The following is a 13,266-nucleotide window of genomic DNA, read 5'->3' as shown; positions in this document are numbered from 1 at the left end:
ACTCAACTATTAATGAGATACATGGTTATTAGCCTAATTTAAGGGACAAATTATAATCTCAGACATGAATCTGTGAGCAAGTTAATTGACAGTTTTAAAATAAAATTAAACTCAAGATTTAAACCCAGAATAAAGGGAGTGCAAATGACGAGATTGCATGCACAAAAACCTTTACAACTTTTGCAACTCGCATTGTTACTGTGCACTGGAAGTTTTGAAATTCAAGTTTTCTCCTTTTCATATATTTCAATCGTATTTTCTGATTCAAATTAACCTCATTCATTTCACTATCACCTACTAACAAAACCCTGAATTCCAGTGCTGTTTATTCTATTTCTCATGTTTTACATCACTGCTTTCTATAAGCAATGGTTACATATACTCTTACAAATTTTTCTCCTACAACCCACACACTTCAATTCCTATGTTGCGAGTTAGTACCGACATTGAATACATGGCAGATATACCTGGAACAAATAACATCCTTACAATAGACAAGACTTAGAATACAATCCAGAGTGACCAAAACATGGAATATTTACTAGACAAGCAAGTAGATAGAGAGTGATTTTCCCATCTCTCTTAAAAGGAAGCTAGACTCCATTGGGCATTATTAATCTATAGCACAAAGACAAAAAGAGCTTGGAATATGCAAAATATGGAAAGAAATATTTTGGGAATTAAAAGAGAACAGATGGTAAATAATGCAGACAAAATACAAAGATAAAAACTGTTCATGTTATTCACAGAGTCAAACAAAGCAGACGAACTAGGCTAGGCTACAGCCAGGATGAAAGATGGCATTAGTTAGAATCCTAGAGAGAGAGAAATTGAAAACTTGCAAGTGGAAAGGAGGAAAAAATTGGAAGCATTCCCAGCAGTGGGATGCAACAGGCATTCAGATAATGTATCTAAAAAAGAAAGTTTAAAATCTTAAAACACTCAGATTATTAAATATTTTGTAAATTATTTCAAAACTATGTTTTTGAATGCACCAAAACGCTTTGGAACTGGCATTACCAATTTAAAAAATAAAAAAAATCCTAAGCAGCTTGTATTTATTTCTAATAATTTTTTAAAGTTACAAGTTTAAAACAAAAATTCTCCATGATAAGAATTTCAAACTGTTTTTGGACAGATGTCATGCATTAGTGAAAATTCTTGATTTTCTAGAATTTTCCTTTCAAGGTCATTCAGCTAACATCCAATCCCCCCCCCCCCCCCAATGGGGAAAAAACTTCTATTAACACCAGTTACTGTTAGTACTTCAGCATCTTATTTTTTAATGCTCACTGACCCTTCATTGAATAGCTATGGATCTAAGTTTGCTTCTTTTTTTATTTTTTATTTTTCTGTGTTCATGTAATATTCCTTTGGCACTTGTATCTAGGCCATAATAGTTGGAATATGGTTTGCCAGATAGTGCTGACAAATTACAGTGTGTGTATATATATATATAATGACAAGTTCTTTGAGAAAACTTTTCAGCACAACGATTGATATAGTATTTCAGTGAAATTAATCATCCTCAAAATACGTACAGAATGCTATGATAGTAATGCAGCCTTCTGTGTAGCACTTCCATTCAACGGTTTGCCTCCAAATTATTTATATTACGATAATCCAATATTTTCTGATTCAATATTTCATTCCTCTAAGCTGCTTCTACGTGCATTAATCCACCAAGATTTTGGACTTCTCTGGGTCTCTTCCTGCCATCGAGCATCTGCTTTAATAATCTTTCTTCCCCCAGTGACCATAACACCAGAGATTAGCTATATGAGCTATTATTATTATTATAATATGAGCAATGCTCATACGTTCCTGAATGCTAACAATGGCAAGTTCTTACCAACATGCTCATTTTTTAATATGAAGCTGCCATTGATGTTAGATATCTAATTTTTCTCTCAAAGTTTGTGGTTTCCAAACTTTGATCATGTATTTCTAACCCAGTCCTCAGATCTATAAGTTTTAAGTCTCCGTTTTAAGTCGTGTAAGTAACAGTGATGAAAAGTGGATACTTTACAAGAACGTTAAGCACTGAAGACAGTGGGTATATTGGGGGGAGAACAGGGTAAACCTCAGCCAAAACAAGACCTTTACCCACAGAAGGTTTTTGTTAAGCATTTGGTGGAATATGGCTGGTATTGTACACTTTAAACTCTTGCCACACTGTGAACAACTCGATCAATTGAATGAAAAACTGAAAGAAAAGAGTATACTCTGGTCAATCGAAAGGGTGTTGTTTTTCACCATGACATGCATGCCCTCATAGTGCAAGAAACCAAGATTGAGGAACTTAGCTGAGAAAAGCTTCCACATCCTCCATTTCACTTGATCTTGCACCTTCAGATTAGCACTAATTTTAAAGTTTGCAACATTTCATTAATGAAAAACAATACGATACATTAGAGGCACTGAAACTGAGCCAAACTTCCTGAATTCTATAGAAATGGCATTATGAAGCTTTAACAACGTTGGAAGAATGTTACTGATTCAAATGGAGAATATACAGTTGATTAAATTGATTTATCAATATATTAATGCTAAAAATGAAATTACTTTTGGGATGACTTGATAGATTACAAGCTATGTATCACATTGATGGCACTGTACTCCAGGAAATAGATGAAGCTAGAGATTTAGACATAGTGGCAGAGAGACAGTTCAAGTTTAAAGGACATATTGCTAAGGCTGCTCATAAGATTACATGGTTATTGAACAACGTATTAACAAGAAGAGAAATGACGTTATTCCTCTTTATAAGGCCTTGATATGTCCACATCTGGATTAATGTGCTCAAGTCTGGTCCTCTAGGTTTCTTGGGGATGAGGAAGTAGTAGTGGAGAAGATTCAGAGGCAAGTGACCAAGATGACGAGTGGTTTGTGGAATGTTCCCGATGAAGGCAGATTAAGGTTGTGTGAATTGCAGAAGTTGGTTGGTTGATCAGGAAAAAAGAAAGGATATGATAGAAACATTTAAAGTTGCTTAAAGGGTTTTATAGGTTTGATACAGGAGAAATGTTTCAGCACTTGGCTGGAGAGGCTAGAACAAGGAGTCATCCCTGGAAGTTGAATAAAGGTGTGGTTAGCAGGGGTGAATGAGTAGAATGGGTTGCCAGAGTCAGTTGTGAGTGCTTTATCTATTAATAGGTTCAAGGAGGGGTGTGATAGATTGTGTGGGTCTCCCACGATGAGTCTTCAGACTCCATGGAAGTGCCCGTACAATACTGATAATAATCCAGCTTGTTCTCCAAGTTTTTCATTCTACAATTTCTTAGCCTCTTCTCAAGTATGCTTGCATGAATGTTATCTAGAACAGTAATCAATGAAACTCTTCTATAATTCTCACATTCAGTTTTATTTTCCTTAGTTTAATTACCCTACCTAGTTACTATAAGAGCTATACTTTAGTTATCTGGATTTTGACTTTCTGAATTATGCATTGTAGCCAATATAAAACACAGTTCCATCAAATATGAAAATGTTCAAATAGCATTTTGAGTCATATGTCATCTATTCCAGCTGCCTTTCCATGTTTCCGATTTTAGATGGCTTTTTCTACCTCGATGTGTACTACTGATTGAATTCCTCTTGAATATTTTCGACCACTGTTCTGTCATTTGTTTCATTTAACAGTCTTTCAAAGTATCTAGGAGATATCTTTATTTCAATATTCAATTTTTCTTTATTCAATTTTCATTTTACTTTTATCATCTGATTCTTTTTTACAGTACTCTATCCTCAATTTTTAAGCTTTTTTTCAATACCCTATAGAACATTTTACCATCTTCATGATATTATCTGCTATGCTCTTCCCATGATTTTTGTTTAGCTACTTTTAAGAACTCAGCGTGGCTTTCTTATAGTTTTTTCTGCATTCTCTCAGAACACATGTTAACTTGTTGGGAACTCTTAATTTGTTCTCTTCTTTTCTGTGATTTCCTCTAACTTCTTGAGTCCACATGGTATTACTGAGTTTTGTTTTGTTTTTAATCCTTGCACAACTTCGCCAAATATCTCTCTGTCCGAATCAGTTTTCTTCAGGAATCTGTGAATCGTGTCCAAGATATAATTGTTTTCAAACTCTTTCATGCCAACAACCTTCTCTCATTCTTGTTCCTAATGCTGAAGTTCAATATCCCCTTGAACCTAGATAACTTTGCATCTTTTAATGACTGCCCCATTCATATTTTGAACTTCAAACTATGTTTAGCTACTTTGATCATTCCAATTATCCCACTCATCTTCCAGACATGAATAATGCATAGCATTGTACACATTTAGAAGGATTTGTGATTTGTATTATGGATACTAAGGCAATAATGTGAAGTCAGCCTCTATACAGGTATCCTAGTCGTGACAGCTTACACTTGGATAAAAGATTAAACAATATAATTTCTTGGCAAGTATAATTTACTCATCTTCAGGGTGCTCTCACAGTTCCCTTTTGAAAGCTGTTCCACTTTCTTTTAAAACTTGCTTATATTTTTCAATACAATATTCAATTTCATCCTGCTCAAAACTAAATGGTGATTGTTTCCTATTTCAATTCCCTATATACTCTCAAGTCCTGAATCAGTATGTGAAATGTTGCTATCAACAATAAGTATTTTCTACATGGTCATGCACATCTTTATGCTATGTGAACATGGTTAGAAATTACAAGTCCATGCCCTGAAATCCAGCAGGTACTTACCAAATATTAACTATTTTCTCCAAATTTTACTAAAACATTTCTATGAGTTTCAAGAAAATTCATTTCCTATGTTCTTTAGATCCACAACAAGGACCAAGTTTTCCTTTGTTTATCAGCTGCCTTCCCTAATAATTCAAAAAATTCCTTCACTCTGTACATTCTGTGGAACCAAAAACACAAATAAGTCAATGTCCAATTCCATATTTTGTTGTCTGTCCCCCATTACTCTGCTTGCCATTCAAAATTATCCTCTTGTTTAGTGTTGAATACTACAGCTACTCCTTCCTTTACCTAATCATTGTGGCCTGAATATATAATGTTATTTAGAAAAATTTGACCTGCTTTTCTGTCATAAGACCTATCATGTTGATGTAATACTTCCCTAATTCTGCCAGTTCTGCTTCCTTTCCACTGATTCTTATGTTGACAGTGTTCTTTAATCTGCTGATTTTGAGTTTGTAGAGTGTTCCAGTAGTTGATTGTTGATCATTTGCTTTGGTTCCTTGATGTTAAAAAAAAATAGCAGTGGTCTTGAATAACTGATCAATGATCCATCTAGACTGAATCAGTTTATACCACCATCTTTAAGCCAGTACAGAATGCAACATGGTGGCTAAATCTCAGACTGCTATACCATCCAATGCAGTGCACAAAATACTACCTACTATTAGCTCTGTGAGGATTGAGTATTAGGTCAGAAATCTTGATCAATTCTTTGCATTCCTTAAAATGGTGAAGTATGCCTCTCAATTATCTAGTTTTAACCTTTATGCGATACTGTCAAACTTTTTTAAGTACACAACATGCACTAACTGATATGCTCTGATAAGGCTCAATAAATATATTGTAAAGTTGTTAGATTAATAACTTTACTGAAGTTAACCAAGTTAACTATGCAAAAATTTAATGCTTTTTAAACACTGCTAACATTTTTAAAATTAGGAACGCTAATTTTTAAAAGAAATTATAAAAAGTAGAAATGGCTACTTTTTAAGGTGGTTTATTAGAGAAAACTTCATTACATATTCCTTGAATCCATATAAATTCATGATACTAAACTTATTAGGACACGGAATATTTTGAGTTGAATGCATTTTGTTTTATTATAATTACCCACCGTAAGTGTTAAATGTTTTCTGTTATAATGTGCTGTAAACAACTGATTGCTTTTCCTATGCATACTCCTGTTGTACTTGCACAAGGAAAGGATGCAACAAATAGTTTTGCACTTATGTTTTTTTAATTTTTCTTTTTTTTTTTCTAAAAATATACCTAGTGAATATCACCTTCACTTCATCACGACCAAGCAACTTGGTTTTCTTAGAAAGCCAGACACTGCATATTTTAGAGCAGTTAATTCAATATGTGCATTATCTACCATGACTGTAAATTGCATATTCTGATATTTCACAGGATGATAAACCAGTTTCTAGAAGCAAAAGCTCTTATATGAGATTCAATTCCAAGTCTTTCCAACCAAAGAGTTTTGTCTATACTAAATGAGCTATGGTGGCTCTATATAACCGATAAGAAAAATTAATTTAAAAAAATTTTCAAAGTTATAGGTATTATTTCTGGGAAAATTCCCATGTCATTTCAAAGATTATCCTTATATTCTTCAACACTTAAAAAGAACACCTTAGTTTTCAGAGTATTTCCATGGAGAGACTAATCCTTTTATCTCTTATTTTTTATTAGAAATCACCTGGAGGTGAAAATGTGCAAATAACTATGAAGCTTTATTCAAATATCTGCATTTCAATTATGTGCCAATGACTATTTTATACAGAATTTATGATGTCATATTACAGGATATAGCATTTAATAAATGAAATCAAAGAAATATATTTTATAAACGTAATAATAACTGGTGCTTTTTATACAATGATTGTATAAAAACTTAAAATCCCCCCCCTCCCACCCCAAAAAATAATAATTACAGCAGAATGCCACACACAGCTAATTCTCTTTATACACAGCTTTTTTTTTTTTTTTTTTTTTTTTTACACGATTTCGAAATAACATGGTTTAGTAAACAAAGGCAATTATATTTTTTACACTGTATATTTTGATTCAACATGGTTCAATTGCTACTTATTTTTAAAATTTCTTTTGAATTAAGTTCTGTTAAAAAGGGTATTTCCATTATAATTATCATTTTCTAGTACAGTGCATACGTACTTAAACTTGAATTTTGGGGAACGCCCTTGATGTTTTAAATATCAGGGATTACTCTACACTACAGAATGTAGACAAATGCCAAGTAGAACTTATATAGCAAAATCACAAAAAAAGTGTTGGTGGCTTTAAAGCAGCTAAGGATCGTGTGACTATTATTTTGCAGCAATGCTTCAGGAGATCACATATTAAAACCATTACTCATTAATCGATAAGACCGCAGGCAATGAAAGGTGTGGATTTTAACAAATTACCAGTGCACTGGAAGGCAAATAAAGAAGGTTGAGTAACAAAAGAAATTTTTAATGAATGGCTCCATCAATGTTTTGTTTTAGAAGTTAAATGCTATTTGATGGGGGGGGGGGGAGACAATGTGCCTGTCCATCCTGTTTTAGAACACCTGAATGTGGAATTTTGTTTTCTGCCACCTAATATAACATCCTTAATACAACCAGGTGTGATCGCTACTTTCAAAACTTACTATATAAGAACATTCCAATACATTCTGGATAAACTAGATAAGGATAAGTTACTGACAGTTATTGATGTAAGGAAGAAATTTTCTATTTTGGATTGCATCAAACTTGCTAAGCTGGCGTTAGCAGAATCGAAACCAACTTTAAATGCATGCTGGAAAGCTACTTGGCCAGAATGTGTGAAACCCTGCACCTTTGCATACAACTGAATATTCCAATATCATCAGATTAGCACATGCAGTTACTGACGACGAAATAATAGAAGCTGTCCTTGAGCACCTCGAAAAAGAAAGAAAGTGATGATGATGAAGAGATTATGCTCACTGCAGGATTAAAGAGCTTCAACTGGCTAGTAAAATTGCAGTCATTTTCTTACACATAATTCAAATACTGAACAAGCTGAACAGTTTAAACTTGAAGTGAACTCATATATGGTGCGATATGAAGAATTATGCAAAAGATCTCATCAAAACAGGATTTCAACGATTAATTACAGAGTTTGTGGTATAAAAAAAAAAAAAAAAAAAAAAAAAAAAAAAAAAAAAAAAAAAAAAAAAAAAAGAAAAGTCACCTCCAGAATTATTGGATATTAGTGCTAATTTAGTTCCTTTTACTGAAGAAAACGTTTCACCATCACAGTATGAACAGGACAGCCAATGTGTTTCAAATGATGGAAGTAATTTATTTCCAGTCTCATACAAAAGAATGCAGCTACTGTCAGAAAGTGACGGAGAGTGTATTTCAAACTTTTCGAATTTGTTTTATTAGTAACACACTATTTTCTTTAAGAGATGCATATATATATATATATATATATATATATATATGTGTTTTGTTTGAAAATAACTCATTGTTCGTATTAGGTTTTCACATCTGGAACCATTCTATATTTTTCATATCATATTCTTTTTTACACAGTTTTCATTTACACAATTTTTTCTGGAACCAATCTACTGTGTAATGGAAGAGTGTGTGAGTGTGTGTGTGTTGGTCATTTGTAAAAATATGCCCTCTTCATGCAGAAGAGTCATGATATGCAGTCAAGCGAGTTGCCTGCAAATGCAAGTGCAAGACACAAACCAACACAAATGTGTTAATAAAGTAGTGATTGTCTTTTCACTCTGAACTTCTGCTTCTAATTACTCTTATGAATCAGGATATGTATTTCTCAACATCAATGAATCATTATCACATTCTATAATACATATCATATTAGACCCTTAGAACACTTTCAATCGAAATTCAACTGAAATCCAACAATCCTGAGTATCAAGAACAAACAGCTACATAATATCCTATATCGTTGGCAACAGCTAAAAAAGCATGCAACTGTTGCATAACATTACCAATCACAGCAAGCTATACAAGAATGTGGTCACTTTTTATGTAACTCCTATCCATGAAAGATGGGTAAACTTGTGGTAGACTATTACTGTGGGTGGACTAAAGATTTATTTTATTTATTTTTTTAACAATCTAGAAATCCTCTACAGATCAAACACTTAACACTTCAAAGCCACTTCAGGCCAACAAATTGGATAATCATATCACACTAAGCAATGAAATACATCACCTGAAATTTAGAATACATAGGAGCCCAGTTAAAGTACAACAAGCACCCCCCCCCCTTAATTGACTAGTTACATCTTGCTGTTTCTATATTTCTATATTACCATGTCACTCCTCAATCTTCTGCAATTATACAATGTGCCATCCAGTCATTTCTGACTCTTGGTGATCCTGTGAACAAAGGCTCTCCATCCCACTCAGCCTCTTGTCCTTTAAGTAATTGTAAATTCAAGTTGGTAAGTTCTTTTATATTGTCCATCCAAGTCTTTTGTAGTCTTCTTCCCATTCCCTCAATCTTCCCCAACATAACTGTCTTTTCCAATGATTCATCAGCTCGCATAATATGACCAAAGCACATCAACTTCTGTTTAGTAATCATCGCCTCCAAGAAGCATTCTACCTTTATGCTCTCTAAAACCTTATTGGTCATTCTTACAGTCCATGGGATTCTTAATACCGTATTTACTCAGAATTAGCATTTCAACTCAACAATTGTCAGCCATAAGATTTTGATGATAAAGTGATGGATTTTCATTAATGTGCAATTCAACTTAGGAAGACTATATGTTACCACAAATAGCCAATGCTGATCAAATACCCCCGCCCCCCCTCAATTTCGGCATGCCACACCAAACAAGAACAGAAAACAGTGAAAAAAAGTGCAACAACAGGAAGTGGAAAAACAATAATGCAGAGATTTGCTTGCAATTACTGCGGATGGAAGAAAGTTGCCTCTTTACGTAATATTCAAAAGGAAAGCAATGCTGAAGGGGAAATTTCCCCTGGAATTCATGCAAAAATACAAGAAAAAGAGCAAATGGATGCTACATTCGTTTGAGATTGAATTAGAACAGTTTGGAACAAACGGCAGGGGGCTTATTTTGATGCCTGTCTCTCCTCGTGTGAGATAGCTTCCGTGAACACTTAGGACGTGAAATAACAAAATGACTTTTGGATGTGAAGACTGATGTGGAGATTATTCCTGGTGATCTTACACCTTGTCTATACCCTGGGATGTATTGGTTAACAAACCATTCAAGGACTGTAAGAAAATTCTACACTGGAGTGGATGGCAGCCGGTGGCTACGACCCGACTCCAGCAGAGAAGATTAAGACACCATCATTAGTACTATTGTGCAACTGGATTTTTCAAGCTTGAGACATGATTTTGCCAGAAATAATTGCCAAGAGTTTTTTAAAAACTAGCAACAGTTAAATATCATTGATAATTAAAATTTAAATGCATTCATTTTATAAATGTGAGCAATTATAAATTATAATGAATACTGAGGATTTAATTGGTGTAAACATAAACTGACGTTTACATTGTTCCTGAAAAACTTTAGTTTCCGAAAATCCCCTCACATATCTCGCACTACGATTTTTTAAGTTTAATTTGAGTAATTCTTAATTCCAATAAATACGGTAGTCTCCTCCACGCCCATAATTCAAACGACTTCCTGTCTTTTTTCTTCATAATAATCCAGCTTTCACATCAATACATCACTGCTGGAAATACCATTATGCTTCAACAATTCTAACTTTCGTGGCCTAATTCACACCTCTATCTTTCATAATTTTTGTCAGGTGTTTAACATCGGTTTTTCTCCCATGTCAATCCTCCTTTTAATTTTATCTTCACATTTACCATCATTTCTAATTCTGGACCCCAGTAAATCATAACTTTCAATGATTTCTATTTTATCTCTCTCTATTATAAATTCATTTAATTGCCAGAAGCCATCACTTTGTTTTTCTGATATTTAAATTAAGCCTGGCTTTATTACTTTCCATCTTAACCAATAGAATCAACTGCCCCAGATCTTTCTTAGTTTCTGCTCTGAGGGTCGTATCATCTGCATATCTTAAATTATTTTTCTGCCACCAATCTTAATTCCAGCTGAATCTTTGTCTAAATTAACCTTGCCCATAATATATATTCACTATAAATATTAAAATGGTAGGGCAACAGTATACAACCCTACCACACCCCCTTTTCCCATTCTAACACCTTTTTTCCAAATTTTTACTAAGCTTTTTGGTTGTCATATGGCTCTTCAAGAGAATTAGATGTTCAGGTTCCCATTAATCTCATTCAATCCACAGTCTATTGTGATCCATGCAATCAAAAGCTTTCTTATAATCAATAAGAAATCTATAATATAGAGAAATTCAAATATAGCATTATGATGGATGAACCTGTAGAATGTTGTTTTATAAAAAAAAAGTTTATTTAGATTAAGTAATTAATAATTAAAAAATCAATATGCAGAAAATATCCTTAAACATATACTTGATTTTCCTTCACTAAGTAAAAATTCAATTTTCTTTTAAGCAAAGAATTCTTCCTGAATGCTATCTTCTGCTATTTTTGAAAACTGTCACATGGTAGCAAAATGGTGTTATTAAACACCATTCCTACATTCAATTCTTAGCATACATATTTGTTAATTTCTGCTTTAATAAAATATATGACAATATTTAATTTACAAATTTATAAATAAAAACTTCATTTGAAAAGTTTAAATGAAGTAAACTGAAATTGTTTCTACTATCCCAATTACATATATTAAGAGGCACCCTGTATAAAACAACCAAAAGATCCATATGTTAAATCGAAATGGTTCAAATTATATTTTTTTAATTTTATTCAACAAAATAATATCAGTACTCTGTAGAATAAAGTAACCATTATGTCAATATGGGATTGCATATGGGAGATCTTCAAGATACCCAAATATTACAAATGGACAACACAGCAACCCAATAAGAATGTTGCATTATAATTCTTAGAGCAGCACAAATCCTTTGCCAAAGTACAGAATTGATACTCTGCATAGAACTGAGACTGCATTTATCCAATCATCCCCAAGGATGTAGGGAAAAGTTCACAAGGCAAATCTTGACATCCCTAGTGTGAAAATCAAATGATATAATGTAATGGTACCACAGACAATAATGAAAGTATATGTTTAAATGCTTGACCATTCCAATTTCTCTCAATGACAAATTAACAATTCCAGATTGGATACAGCAGCTTGTTTCACTTTCCTTACAATAGTGCGATATATATGCTATTCAACAATACCTTATTTTACTTCCTTCTTTACTTTACTGAAAGCATTCCCATTTACCTGTCTCAACACTAAATGCGAATGTTTAATTCCTCACAAACTGTCCTTGTTATTGTAGTTTAAAAAGCTCTGAATGACATTTGTAGAGAATGTTCTAATTCCTGCCAAATATGGTGCACCAAAACAGATTGGAATGCTTCAGAGTTAAGGCCTGTTATGCATATACAAGTTTATTTCAAGTGATCTGAATGCAGTAGAAGAGGAAATTTCAACTATGGAATAAACTTTATTTCAACCTGAAAACACTTTAAATGCCACTGAAAATTTTCCTAACATAATCATGTGAAACTCGTATCCTAATTTCTTTGCATATCTTCAATGGACTAAGACATTATCATTCAAGATAAACTGGTAGGATTTAGGAGAAAGTTTCAATTTTTTATTTCATTTGTCTGTTCAAACTGTGGATTCAATTAATTTTATCACAATTTACAGGCACACCTGCTTACATGTACCATTCATAAGATAAGTCAACATTCTTTTTTATCCTTATTATTTGTGGATTTTGACATTCTGATGTGAATAAGGAGAAACTACTTCAAACTAGTAATTAAGATATTCTTCAGGTAACAAAAGTTACAACTGCTGTTGCTGGAGAAATATTACTACTCATATTTTTCAGTTAATATACACATACCAGTATACCAAATTGTTTAAAATTGATATGCCAGACATTTTGATATGGTAGTGTGCACATATGCAAAAAACAGAAGAATGGAAAGTTTGCTTTAACCATAATTCCAGCTAATAAATTAATGTATCATTAATTACCGAATAAAAGTCAATACCTGGAAACAGAGTAAGGAAGATCATCTTCACTGGAGACCTCATCTTCAGTACAGTCAGCTGAAATACCAACAGAAAGTGTCAGAACATGTCTTCCATGTTCGAACTCTTAACTGCTGGGCTATTAAAACTTTGACCCTTTGACCAGTTTGTGCAAGAATTTTATAATTTTATACTGATATATAAGAACTTATTTTGAAAAAAGGGATAATGGAACAGTAAATTCCACTGCCAGTGGTTAATTTCACTGGTTTAAATAAGCATGGGCAATGCCAAAGCACAGCTTTCTAAAATTTCTCCGCAGAGATGTGTATCATCACATTTATTATCAAAATGGAAAATGTCATTGAAATGTAGCAGACAGAAAAAAACAAGTACTGACAAATTAATGTCAAAAAAATAAAATTAAAAAAAATTAGCT

At 33.1% G+C, this 13,266-nt stretch overlaps 1 protein-coding gene across 4 annotated transcripts in view; it reads right to left on the bottom strand.

Moving 5' to 3' along the window:
- The window catches only part of LOC150097752 (RNA-binding protein 4-like), a 294,888-nt gene that overhangs the window by 104,634 nt on the left and 176,988 nt on the right, over positions 1 to 13,266 (bottom strand). Inside the window, exon 10 of one of the 4 annotated variants that reach the window (XR_016549641.1) lies at positions 12,848 to 12,905. The exons of the other annotated variants lie outside the window; for them this stretch is intronic. The gene's annotated coding sequence lies outside the window, so the exon portion shown is untranslated. The remainder of the gene's footprint in view (positions 1 to 12,847; positions 12,906 to 13,266) is intronic. 4 annotated transcript variants of the gene reach the window in all.

The sequence above is a fragment of the Typopeltis vanoorti genome, chromosome 17, assembly GCF_054136105.1.
Source record: "Typopeltis vanoorti isolate ZY-2024b chromosome 17, IOZ_Tvanoo_1.0, whole genome shotgun sequence".
NCBI classification, from domain to species: domain Eukaryota; kingdom Metazoa; phylum Arthropoda; class Arachnida; order Uropygi; family Thelyphonidae; genus Typopeltis; species Typopeltis vanoorti.
Note: the sequence above shows the minus strand (reverse complement) of the source record. Positions and strands in the feature narration are given on the sequence as shown.